Consider the following 12,232-nt stretch of genomic DNA (forward strand, 5'->3'; position numbering starts at 1 on the left):
CTGAAAATGTTCATTTATTTTTTCCAATAATATTTTTTTTACCAAACTAAAACTTTTTATTTGTTTATTATTATTATTTAAGCCATTTGTACAGGCAAGTTTACAAATGACTAGTTTATTATTCCTTAAATATATTATTACATTTGACGGCCGGCATAGTCCAGTGGTAACGCATTGAACTGCCATTCCGAAGGTCGCGGGTTCGAACCCGGCGTGCGCAAATAAATTTTATTTGATTAATTTGTGTTATTTCACAATTAATTAATTAAAATAATATATAGTATATTTGCGGCACGTTCCAGAGTGGAAGATACTACCAGTATCGCCCTGGTGTAAGACCACCATTCAGAATTGAAACGTTGCTCCAAATGGCTTTAGCCGTGTTTAGTGACTAGATTTGAATAGCCAGGCACTTCTCCACCTTCCTCTTTCTCTTCCCCACTTACCTTCAGCCTCACAACATCCTCCAATTGGGGATGCCATAGTCTCACTGGCTCCAGACGGGAGCAGTTGGGACTCTTGTGAGGTATTCACTATAAAAAAAATAAAAAAAATAACATTTTCTTTTGATTGATATGGTTCCTAAAATTCAGCTAGAATCTGTTATAATTCGTGCTGAGTATAGTTTTCGTATTGCATTCCTTTGTATAGAAAACTGTTCTGTGTATTGGCTTTGTCATTTTTCTAAAGTCTAATTTCATTGCACATACTTGTGTTATTGTTCTTGTTGTACGTAATTTTTAATTTTAAGGATTTCGGTAATAGGTAAAATATAATTTAATGTTCAAAAAGGTTAGTCAATATATATATCCTTTAACATTTCAGCTATTTTTGTAAATCTATTTTGCCCAAGTGTTACTCAAAATTATTTTTGGAATAAAGAAATTTTCCTTCCAATTTTATCTTGTGTATACTCACCATGTTTGGCTTGCAGAATCTGCAGACAGACACATGGAAGCTATGAGGGACCTTCTATTTCATAAAACCTGTTTAATCTATCTTACAAATATATAGTTTTAATTGTATTGTTATTTGCAATAGGTACAATTTGGGTATGTTTTTAATTTGGGAGGCGTATTTGGGTACCGCTACTCCGGGAACCATTTATTGTGTAACAATCACTGTATCAAACGTCATCAGCATGTAATCAATATAAAATGTACATCAAATATAAAAAAACACAACAAAATGCCATCATATTTACCATTGTCGAAAACTATGTAAAAACCTTCCATAAAACTAATGTTGATAAACCTGTTCTACATATAGGTAACTCATGTTTAAAAACCTGCCCTGCCGTTTAGCGGTAAATTTTATCACAACAATTGGAAGACCAGTAAAGTTGTCTCGCCTTAACTCATGCAACTATCTTGCTCTCGCGAAGCTAACGCTCATTGGTTGAACGAAAAAGCCGACTCTTCCGTCAACAGGCAATGAGAGATTTAGAAAAAATACCAGAATTTGCAAGCCCTTTCTGTAATAATAGGAGACAATGGTAACTAAATAGTTTTATGCAAAGATACTTACATGTTAATTAAATAAGCTCAAATAAGATCGAATGTACTCAGCAAAACTCTGAAAATATTACAGAAATTTGACCACTTATCTTGTAGAATATGTCTTATTATAACCACGTACAATCACCACGGCCATAGGTCACCCTAAGTGGTTCGCTGCGTTTGATTACTAAGCAGGGGTGCCCTTTGACTTCTCCAACTGGTCTCCAAGTTCGTCACTCCTGGACACACTGATTCCTACCCAACCCTCATACCTTTTTACCTTCCCAAAACCTTATCTCCTTCCTTTCCTTCATAAATATCCTCCTACAGCATCCCAAAAGATAACATAGGCCTGAGGAAATGTTTTTTTTCTCAAGACTTCCTGTGTCATATTAATATAAAAAAATGTACTTACATGCGTTACGGAGTGGAGAATACTCTCGAATAATCACCTTTTAGAACCGACGAACCACTAAACTAAACTATTCATCACGCCATTTCCCAGCACGGATTGGCAGAGAGGACAGACTGCCAAACAACTCGGTCTTGGCACACAATCCTTGCCTCATTCACATTCATACATCGTCTCATACATACTTTTCCGTTATTCTGGCTCCTTACATGTTGACTCAAGTATTTGGCTTACTTGATCGTGCCAGATCTTCCTTGAGCGTTCCCGACTTCTCCGCATTGCCGTATGTATTCTCGTTTCTCTCTTTTTGTCGTTCATTTGGTATACATACCCAAACCGTCTAAGCATCTCTTTTCAGAACCTAAATGTTGCATTAACCGAATAATCGTGTTTAGAGACCAGATCTGAATAGCCGGGCAAACAACAACAACCATCTACGATTAACAACCATCCCCCTCCTCTTCTTTTACCTACTTCCTGTTAAATTATTACAATTTTAAAATTATTTTATAAGCAATAATTATTATCCTGACATACTCATCCAAATTGAAAAATCTCCTGATAAAAGATACATGACGCCAACGAGACGGTCCCATTGCAAGCATTAGGATTATAATTATTTCGCGGATAAGAGATAAGCCAGCCATAGCTCAGTGGTCAGTGCTGTCGACCGGAAATCGAAAGGACACGGGTTCATGTCCCGTTGGCGTCGTGTATCTTTCATTAGGAGATTTTTCAATGTGGATGAGTGTTTCAGGCTAATAATTATTGCTTATAAAATAATTGTTGCCCTTTGTGCTATGCATAAAAAATCTTGTCTTAAAACATTAGTTTACCAAAAAAAAAAATTAATTTTAAAATTATTTACTGTTTTTTTGTTTAATTCGTAGAACTCCATTTAATTTTTGAGTTTTTTTTTTATTTATTCAGATTTCGGTGTTGGGAACTCTTTGTAAAAAGTAAAAGGTTCTTTATTATAATTGTGTTTATTTACATTACAATTAATAGCACTGGATTTAGCTACGCTGTTCATTACCCGAGGGTTGGTAATTCTCTGGTTCCAGAAGCTTGTTCCCTGTCATCTTAAAAGTACTTGTTACACTCTAGCGACATCTGACGGACTGGAGTAAGCTTTATAACTAGCGCCATCTATCGCTTAAATACTCAACCTTATTGCTATGCATCCCAATAATATAATAGACAGTTTGAAAATGGCCTCAAAAGCCGAAACAGCTGTAATAATAAAAAAAATGAATAATACTTGCAGAACTTAATTAAAAATTAAACAAAAAATAAAGTTAAATTTAATAAAATATTTAATTTATTTTATTTCGAATTAAATTTTACACAATTAAATTTTAATTATTATTTCAAACATTCCAATTTTTTTATTTTACAAAAATACATATTGAATGGCGTAAGAATAAAATAGAACAAAAATGAAAGGAACTAGCTCTTGAGTTTGGTGTAAGAGTAAAAAGTAATATCATAGAGTTTATGATGGTTTAATTTTTGTATCATCCTTTTATTAGAAGGCAAGGCAGAAAAACTCCGTAAAAATCCATTGCGACAGCTTATTTTTTAACAATCGCTTATATTTCACGTAAGTCTGTGAAAGCCACTATCTTTGGCAAAAAATATACCTCACTTATACCAAATTAGAAAACGGGTTAAAAAACACTTGGTCAGCCTGCGTTTAAATCATTCTCCCGTATAAGTAGCAGCCAGTAGCTGCAGTTACCTTGGAAGAGAGTGTTCCGGGAGATACCGGGGATATGCGATAGACCCACAGCAAAGTAGTCCGAATAGCAACATTATCTGGTCAAAAATGTTTTGCTATATTAAAACACAAATAACTTTCTTTACATCACTTTAATATATATAACCTCTAAAAGTTTCATGAACAATGTTTACCTCATCAGGAGCAAGTATATCCTGATGTAAACAAAGTTATTTGTGTTTTAATATAATAAATAATGACATCACAAAGTGAGAAGCTTTCAGAGGAAATTTTCTTCGCAAAAAATTTTTTTTTTTAATAAATATCAGATAATAACATCACCGTAATGCATTAATGGTGTAATTTTTTTGAGATTTTCAAGAAAAATAAAATGCCACTAGCGCAAAAATTGTGTAACCCCATATTGGAAACAACGAAGAAATTTGTCATTTTTTTCTGCTACGATACTTATACTTTAATGAATAGTTTATTCAAAATTTTGGTCAACCTTGTTTGCATTAGAGTCTTAATAGTTGTATTTTAAAGACTAGAAAATGAATTTAGGAATGTTTTGATGGTTAGGTCAGTTCTGCAAAAACAGACGATTTTTCCTTTTAAATATATGAAGAAAACGTTCACTCAATTTCTCAAAAAGCAAAGGTGAGACCACTTTTTGTTTACTGGACTCATTTACAATTTTTAACAGTAATGTAAAGGCTGAGGATTAGTCATCGAACTACGGTAGTGGATAGTCGTGCTCTGTGTTTGACGAATTGCCTACCTGCTGTCGCGGACTTCGTACAGATAAGAAATTATTGTTACATTTTTTTTTTCTATTATTTGTTTGTTATATTTAGGTTTTGAAATTCGTGTGTACAGTCAATCAAATAGACTGTATTATTGTTTTTTTTGTTAATTAATTTATAAATATGGAGGAAGATGAAGATCGACCTCCTGACCCCGAGTCCATATTTAATATTGGAGATGAGTATGAATCGGATGTTTCTTTAATACTCCCTTCCAGAAAACGAAGACCATCGCTCTGTCTTAATGTACCTCCCAAAATTAAACCTTCGCAATCCGATGAAACCTCAAACCCTAAGGAAATTCGTAAGGATACCATATTATCAGAATCTAAAAATACTGAACTAAGTTATTCCCCATCCTCCTCGGCTCCATTCATTGTCAATGTCCAAAGTACTGAACAAGGAAAAATTATTCATCCTCTGGATTTCGGGAAATTCATTTTTAGTTCAAAAAACAATAACCTTGGCATAGTTAACGGATCTATTAAGCCGGAAGGCCGCTATAAGTTATCCCTAGAATTTAAATCCGCAAACTTTGCAAATGAATTTGTCCAAAAAATTGATACGCTTTCACACCACAAATTTAAAGCTTATATTCCAACTTACAACCTTACTAGAATGGGCCGAGTGAGAGGTATACCAACCGATCTCTCAGAATCTGAAATTGTTGATGCACTTAATGATTCTCAAGTGACCCCTAAGGTTTTAAAAGCACGTAGATTAAATTACAAAGATACATCTAATGGAACCACTACATGGAAACCCTCACAATCGGTTGTTATTACTTTTGAAGGCCAAACTTTGCCATCTCGGGTATTTATTTATTACAACGCACTCCCTGTGGAAGTATATAAATTCCCGACGATACAGTGTTTTAACTGCTGCCGTTTCGGACACTCTAAACCCATATGTCGTTCCCCTCCACGTTGTTTTCATTGCGGAGAGGACCACCCCTTTGATCTTTGCCAAAAATCATCGAATGATCCACGTTGCATTAACTGCAAGGGAAATCATACAGCGGTTAGTGTGGCCTGTCCAGAATTGACCAGACAAAGGAATATTAAACAATCAATGGCTTCAGACAACATTTCCTATTTCCAGGCATCAAAATTATTCCCACCTGCAATAAAATCGTTTGCAGAGGTAACATCTACCTCAATTCCTTGCAATCTATCTTACTCTAAATCTCCTCCATCATCTTCTCACAGGGAAACAATTTTTATACCACTAAAACCAAAACCAAAATTTATTGCTTCTATTGATAAAAATCAACATAATGATATTTTGTTTAACCCAAATGGGAATTATAAATCTCAGACACTCAATGGGAGTGCTTTAAATAGTTCCCAATCTTCCCCTAATTTAGGGAAAGTGGTGAATGAAAATTCTGCTTTCATTCAGACTTTAATTACCCTCTTAATTTCTATTCTTTCAAACAACAATAATATACCGTCCAACGCTGCCGATTGCATTAAATCTTTACTATCCTGTCTTCCTAATGTCTCCGAAACTGAACAGAATTCTTCAGTGGAATATCAGAAGTCTAATCTGTAATAAATTTGAACTTGTAAAATTACTCGATGAACATGAAATTTCAGTTGCCGCTATTTCTGAAACGTGGTTTAAACCCTCGTATCTATTTAAGATTTCGGGATATAATTGTCTTAGACATGATAGACTGGATGGTAAAGGTGGCGCTGCCTTAATCATCCATGACTCTATCCCTTTCAAACCAATCATGTTTCATACTCTCTCTAACAATTTTCAGATAGTAGCAGCTGTTGTATGTGATATTACAATACTATCAATATATGTCCCTCCCTCCACTATTTTTGATGAAAACGAATGGTCATCATTTATGTCTCAGATCCGTCCCCCGTATATGTTACTGGGCGACTTTAACGCTCATTCTACCTCTTGGGGTAGTGAATTAACGAATCGTTCTGGCCGTAATCTTTTAGATTTTATTGATTCCCATAATTTATGTATTTTAAACGACGGATCTCCAACCCGATTCACCCCCCCTCAACAAAGGAAAAGTGTTCTTGATTTATCTCTCTGTTCATCTTCGGTGATACGTAAATGTTCTTGGAACATACTTAAAGACCCCCTTTCCAGTGATCATTTCCCTATTATAATCCTCTTTCACTATCTAACCACCTCGCATTCCTTTACAATTAACAATAATTTTAAATTTAAAACGAAAAATGCGAACTGGAGATTTTTTTCTTCTGTATTAGACTCTCTTGTTCACTCTGTAAAATCTTCTCTTGGGAACATCAGAACTCAATGTGAATTATTTCCTAGTATAGTTATAAAAGCAGCAGAAAAATCCATTCCAAAGCGTAAAGTTAACATTAAAACTAAACATTCGACTCCGTGGTGGGACGAAGAATGCACTCGTGCTGTTAACTCTAGAAAAGAAGCAGTTTCCATTTACCGCAAATGCATGTCTTTTGAAAATTTCTTATCAGTAAAACGCGTCCAATCAGAAACTAAACGTATTTTGAAAAATAAAAAGCGGTCTGGATGGCGAAAATTTTGTGAAAACTTGTCTCCTGAAACTCCCCAGTCATCTGTTTGGACTAATTTAAAAAAATTCGGTTCGTCATATGCTCCGGAGCGTACCAAACATATTCCGGAGGAAATTATTATAGGTTTTGCTGATAAGATTGCCCCTTCTTCAGTTGCCAGATGTGAAGAAATGCCCTCTTTTATTTCATATCCATCTCACTCTAACTGGCTAGACTCTCCTTTCTTAGTTAGTGAACTAAAACGAGTAATTAAATCTCTTTCTGACTCTTCTCCGGGTCCTGATGGAATATTATATAGCTTCTTTAAAGCATTCTCCGACATGTCGGTTGAATATTTCTTATCCTTAATTAATAACATGTTTGAAACAGGATTTATTCCGGATGTCTGGAAAGTTCAAAAAATCCTCCCGGTTTTAAAACCAGGAAAAAATCCGTCCGAAGTCTCATCCTATCGTCCTATTGCTCTTTCGTCGTGTTTAATTAAAGTAGTGGAACATTTGATAAAGAACAGATTAGAATGGTTTGTTGAAAATCACAGTATTATCCCTCCTAATCAATACGGCTTTCGGAAAAAGAAATCTACTATGGATAATTTAAGTTTGTTAACAACAGATATCCGTATTTCTCAATCTCTTAACTCTTGTACATTGGCCACATTTCTAGATCTTTCTTCAGCTTACGACGATGTATTAATTGATGTTTTGAAGGAAAAATTAATTAAAATAAAAATCCCTATAAAATTAGTTCAATTTATTAGCAACTTGCTAACAGACAGATCCATTATTATCCACTCTTCCTCAAACATATTGAAGCGCAAACTTTGGAAAGGGCTACCCCAGGGGTCTGTAATCAGTCCATTATTATTTAATATTTATATTAGTGATTTAGACATTGTAATCCCTTCGTCTATTAAGCGACTTTATTTTGCGGACGATTTTCTCATATATTTATCTCACAAAAATTTATCACATGCTGAGAAGGAATTAAATTTGGCCTTACATAATATTAAAGTTTGGATGTTGACAAATGGAATGAATTTAGCTACCTCTAAAACCAAGGTAGTGGCTTTTACTCGCAAAAGAAAACTGCCTCACTTTACAGTCTCTTTTGATAATTTCCCCCTTCAAATCGTTAAGCAAATAAAATTTCTTGGCCTGCTTTTGGACCATAAGCTTTCCTGGCTCCCGCATATTCAGAACGTTTCTGCTAAGTGTGAAAAGGGGCTTAATATGATGCGAGCTGTTTCCAGAGTATGGTGGGGATCCCATCCTACTACTCTTAAACTAATGTATAATTCCCTCGTTCGAAGTCACTTGGATTATGGCACATTTCTTTTCGACCCACTTCCTAAATATCTGGATAAGAAACTTGAAAGAATCCAATCAAAAGGGCTCAGAATGATTATTGGGGCAATGCAATCTTCTCCAATTAATGCTCTTCAGATAGAATGTGTAGATCCTCCCTTATTTTTGAGAAGACAATACCTCGCGGATAGATATATCTTCAAAGCGTTATCTTTATCGCGTCACTCATTGGAACAGAGTCTCGATCGTTTGTTCAGTATTTTGAATAACAGAAGGAGGGCAATAGATAGAGATCGGTTCCCTCTCTTACTAAAAAGTTTTCTATCATTTAGATCTCTGTCTTCTAACCTTCAAAATCTACAAGATGATCCAATCCTTCCTATTTACAGTACCCCGTTTAATGCTATTAATTTTATCCCAAGCGTAATAATTTCTGACTTCCGGACGAACATTTTATCATCAGCTAATAACTTTCAAAATGTTGAAGAACATTTTAAAAACTTTATATTTTCAAAGTTTCCTGGATTTTCCCTCATATACACAGATGGTTCCAAATCCGACCACAAAGAATGTGGCGCATCGGTATATATTCCTGAATTCAATGTTAATCTGTCTTATAAATTGCCTAATGAAATTTCCATATTTACTGCAGAATGCTTCGCAATTGAACAAGCTTTAATTCAAATCCAACTCCTCAATATTCGTCGAGCCTTACTGTGTACTGACTCTCTAAGTGCAGTATTAAAAATTTCCTCTAATATCGTTCGAAGTCCAGAAGACTATGTTATTTGTAATATTAAAAACATCCTCGATTCTTTAAACGAATCTATGTTTGAGACAATACTGGTTTGGGTGCCTGGCCATCTAGGAATTGAGGGTAACGAGCAAGCTGATTCTCTCGCTAAACTTGGAACTGTATCTGGTTCTATTCCTTTAGATTTTAAAATTCCTGTCTCTGACGTCTTCTCTATTCTTAAATCCAACATGTCTCGTTCCTGGGAAGAAAATTGGACAATCACGAAAACTCAAACTGGATCTTTCTATGCTGGAATACAAAATCATATTTCAAGTAAACCCTGGTTCCACGGAATAAAAAAGTCCAAAAGATTTATTTCCTGTATCTCGAGAATGAGAATTGGCCACTGCTCTATAGCAACTCATTTGTTTAAAATTCGGGTACTCGAAAGTTCATTATGCCAGTGTGGTGTGGAGGATGAGACTCTTGACCATGTCTTCTTCAATTGTAAAAACCATTCTTCTTTCAAGGGCATGTATCGATTGCTTATTAAAATCACCCACCAGTCTCCCCTTAGTATTCCATATTTGCTGTCTCTCAACAACTCTCGCGTATATTCTATTCTTTATAAGTTTATAGATTTGAATGACTTTAATATATGATATGTCCAGTCCCTTTATAGATAATTCACATCAGTTTAACCATATATCTTAACCCAATCGGCACAAAGCACTCTCTTTAGGGTGAATTGCCTAATACAAAAAAAAAAAAATGTAAAGGCTTTTCGTATTAATATTAATTGAATATATTTCAATAATTTAACATTGCTGTTATCGAAAACATTTTTGTTTTCGATTGTTAATCCATGTTCATAAAAACATTTTTTATGTAATTTTTTTTTTAATTGTTCTAAGATAATAATAAAATACATTACAAGGTGTAATTTTGAAGTAAATTTAATTTTTACGAACTACAAATCTTACGAATCTAACTTGGTGCTTGTCCACATGTATTATTTTTGTCCACCTAATGAAATTACTCGAAAGTTGGAGACATTGGGCATAGTTGAGACAAAATTATCATCTTATTAGCTTACGGGGGGGCGAGTTGTGAGGTTCAAGTAACACCGCGTAATAAATCTCCGCACCACCTCCAGCAAATTGAAAATGCTATAGTTGCATTGGCCTTTAGCAGTTGGAACTCTTGGGTGGTGTTCACATAAATAAACAAAAATAAAGACACATGTTTATCAAATTGTATTTTTGACCACCTATGGTTGGTGTTTGGACACAGACGATGGATGAAGGCATAAGGCATAGGTGAGACAATAGTATCACCTTATTGGCTTACGGAGGGGCGAGTTATGAGGTTCACGTAACACCGGGTTATAAATCTCCACGCTTCCGGCCAGGCCAAGAAATGGTCTATTACCACGCAATTTCAACCCCGTTTAGGGGTAATTTTGCGGCGAACAAAATCCAGAGACATTGAATTAGGACGGTGAGTTGTTTTATTTACAAAAAAAGAATGACTAAGAATGAGAGACTATAATTATTACAATGTCAACAAAGAGACACTTGCACTCACTTATATAACTACAACCTACATTATTCATCCTATTTCATGCCGTCTATCTCAAACGAAATGTAAATTGCACTTTGATACTGAAAATATGTAATCGGGGTAAAAAGTATGTATGTTTACGGTGTGGGAATTTTTTTGAAGTCATCCTTATCTCCGGGAGATTGATTTTGTCAGAATTTGATAAAAATCAACTTAGATATTGCACAAAAATCTCATATGGGTTAATCAGTTTCTCAAAGTTTGTTTGAAAAAACGGAGAGTTTTTGGGACCACCCCACATTAGCAATAATAAAGCGTACGCCAATGGAGAGGTAATTTTTACGCTTTGAACTTAACCGTAATAATTAAGGTTTTGCTGTTAAAAACCTTTCCAGTGGTGTATCAACAATTAGGGTGGGTTCAGGTTTCATACATTTTCGCTCATTCTCCTCTGATAATGGGAGGACCTATCTAGTATAATTTGCACCAGCTTCAAAGAACCAGTGAATTATACGTTTGGTTGTTTTAGGATACGGTGTCGTAAATAGGCCATTTTTCTGTTTTGTAGTATGCAAAACAGGAGATTAAAGACGTTAAAAAAATTCATTTCTTCATTTTTATTTTTTAGAACCTCATAAATAATATCCTTAGTATCTCAGATAAAATCGAAGGTACGATGCTGTAATCAACGTCCGTCCCCAGTACAACATTTTTTTTTGTTTAAAATGTGATTTTTGTGTGATTTATTCAAGAAAAAAAAATTCTTTCCCAAATATATAGTTTTTGTAAATTTGCGGAATAATGGGATATATGCTGCCAAGGTAAGTAAAAACACAGTGTCTCCCTTAAAAGTCTCACGGAAAACACTGTGTTTTTATTTACCACGACTTTATGGTACTGATTCTTACTGTATTTTTATGAATAGAGTCTCAACTGCTCCCAACCATCTGGAACCAGTCGGAATATTTATAAATTATATTGAAATTTCATAAAATAAGTCTTTTGAAAATTTTTGGTTTTGTATTAAGAATATTCAGCTAATTTACAAATATTCAAACCACAATAAAATATATTAAATGAAAAAAAAAAAAATTCTTATTAACCACTTTTTATCGCAATAATAAAAACTAATAGGTTTCGCTTATCTCAAACATCATCGGGGATATTATATTATTATAACTGTTATAATATAATAGCCCTGATAAAGCTTGAGATCTACGAAACCTGGTAGGTTATCATTTATTAATTCAATAAAAAGTGGCGCATTACAGAGTGGCTTTTTACGTTTAGTGTATAATGTCCCACCCCAACTTATTTGCTTCCTTCAAACAAAAAAGTTTTATATGTCAATAGTTAGGAGTCAAATCGAATTCAATTCATTGGATTGCGCAATTCACAAAATATTCTTAAGTTTTATTCACTTTAGATGGGTATTAATTAGAAGGAAAAGATTATCATATATTCAGATTATCAACTGTGTCGACTAAATTTATTTTATTTATAAGTTAATTACAATAATTTCAATAAAAATAATTCTGAAATATATTTGAGAATCCAAACTTTATATCTTTCCGTGTGCCTCGCAAATTAATATCTACCGTATTATTAGGACAACTCCGGAACAATACGGAATCACAGTTGTATTGCAGCATACATAA

This window comes from Hesperophylax consimilis, chromosome 24 (genome assembly GCF_061612785.1).
Source record: "Hesperophylax consimilis isolate HC1 chromosome 24, BYU_Hcon_1.0, whole genome shotgun sequence".
Lineage (NCBI taxonomy): Eukaryota > Metazoa > Arthropoda > Insecta > Trichoptera > Limnephilidae > Hesperophylax > Hesperophylax consimilis.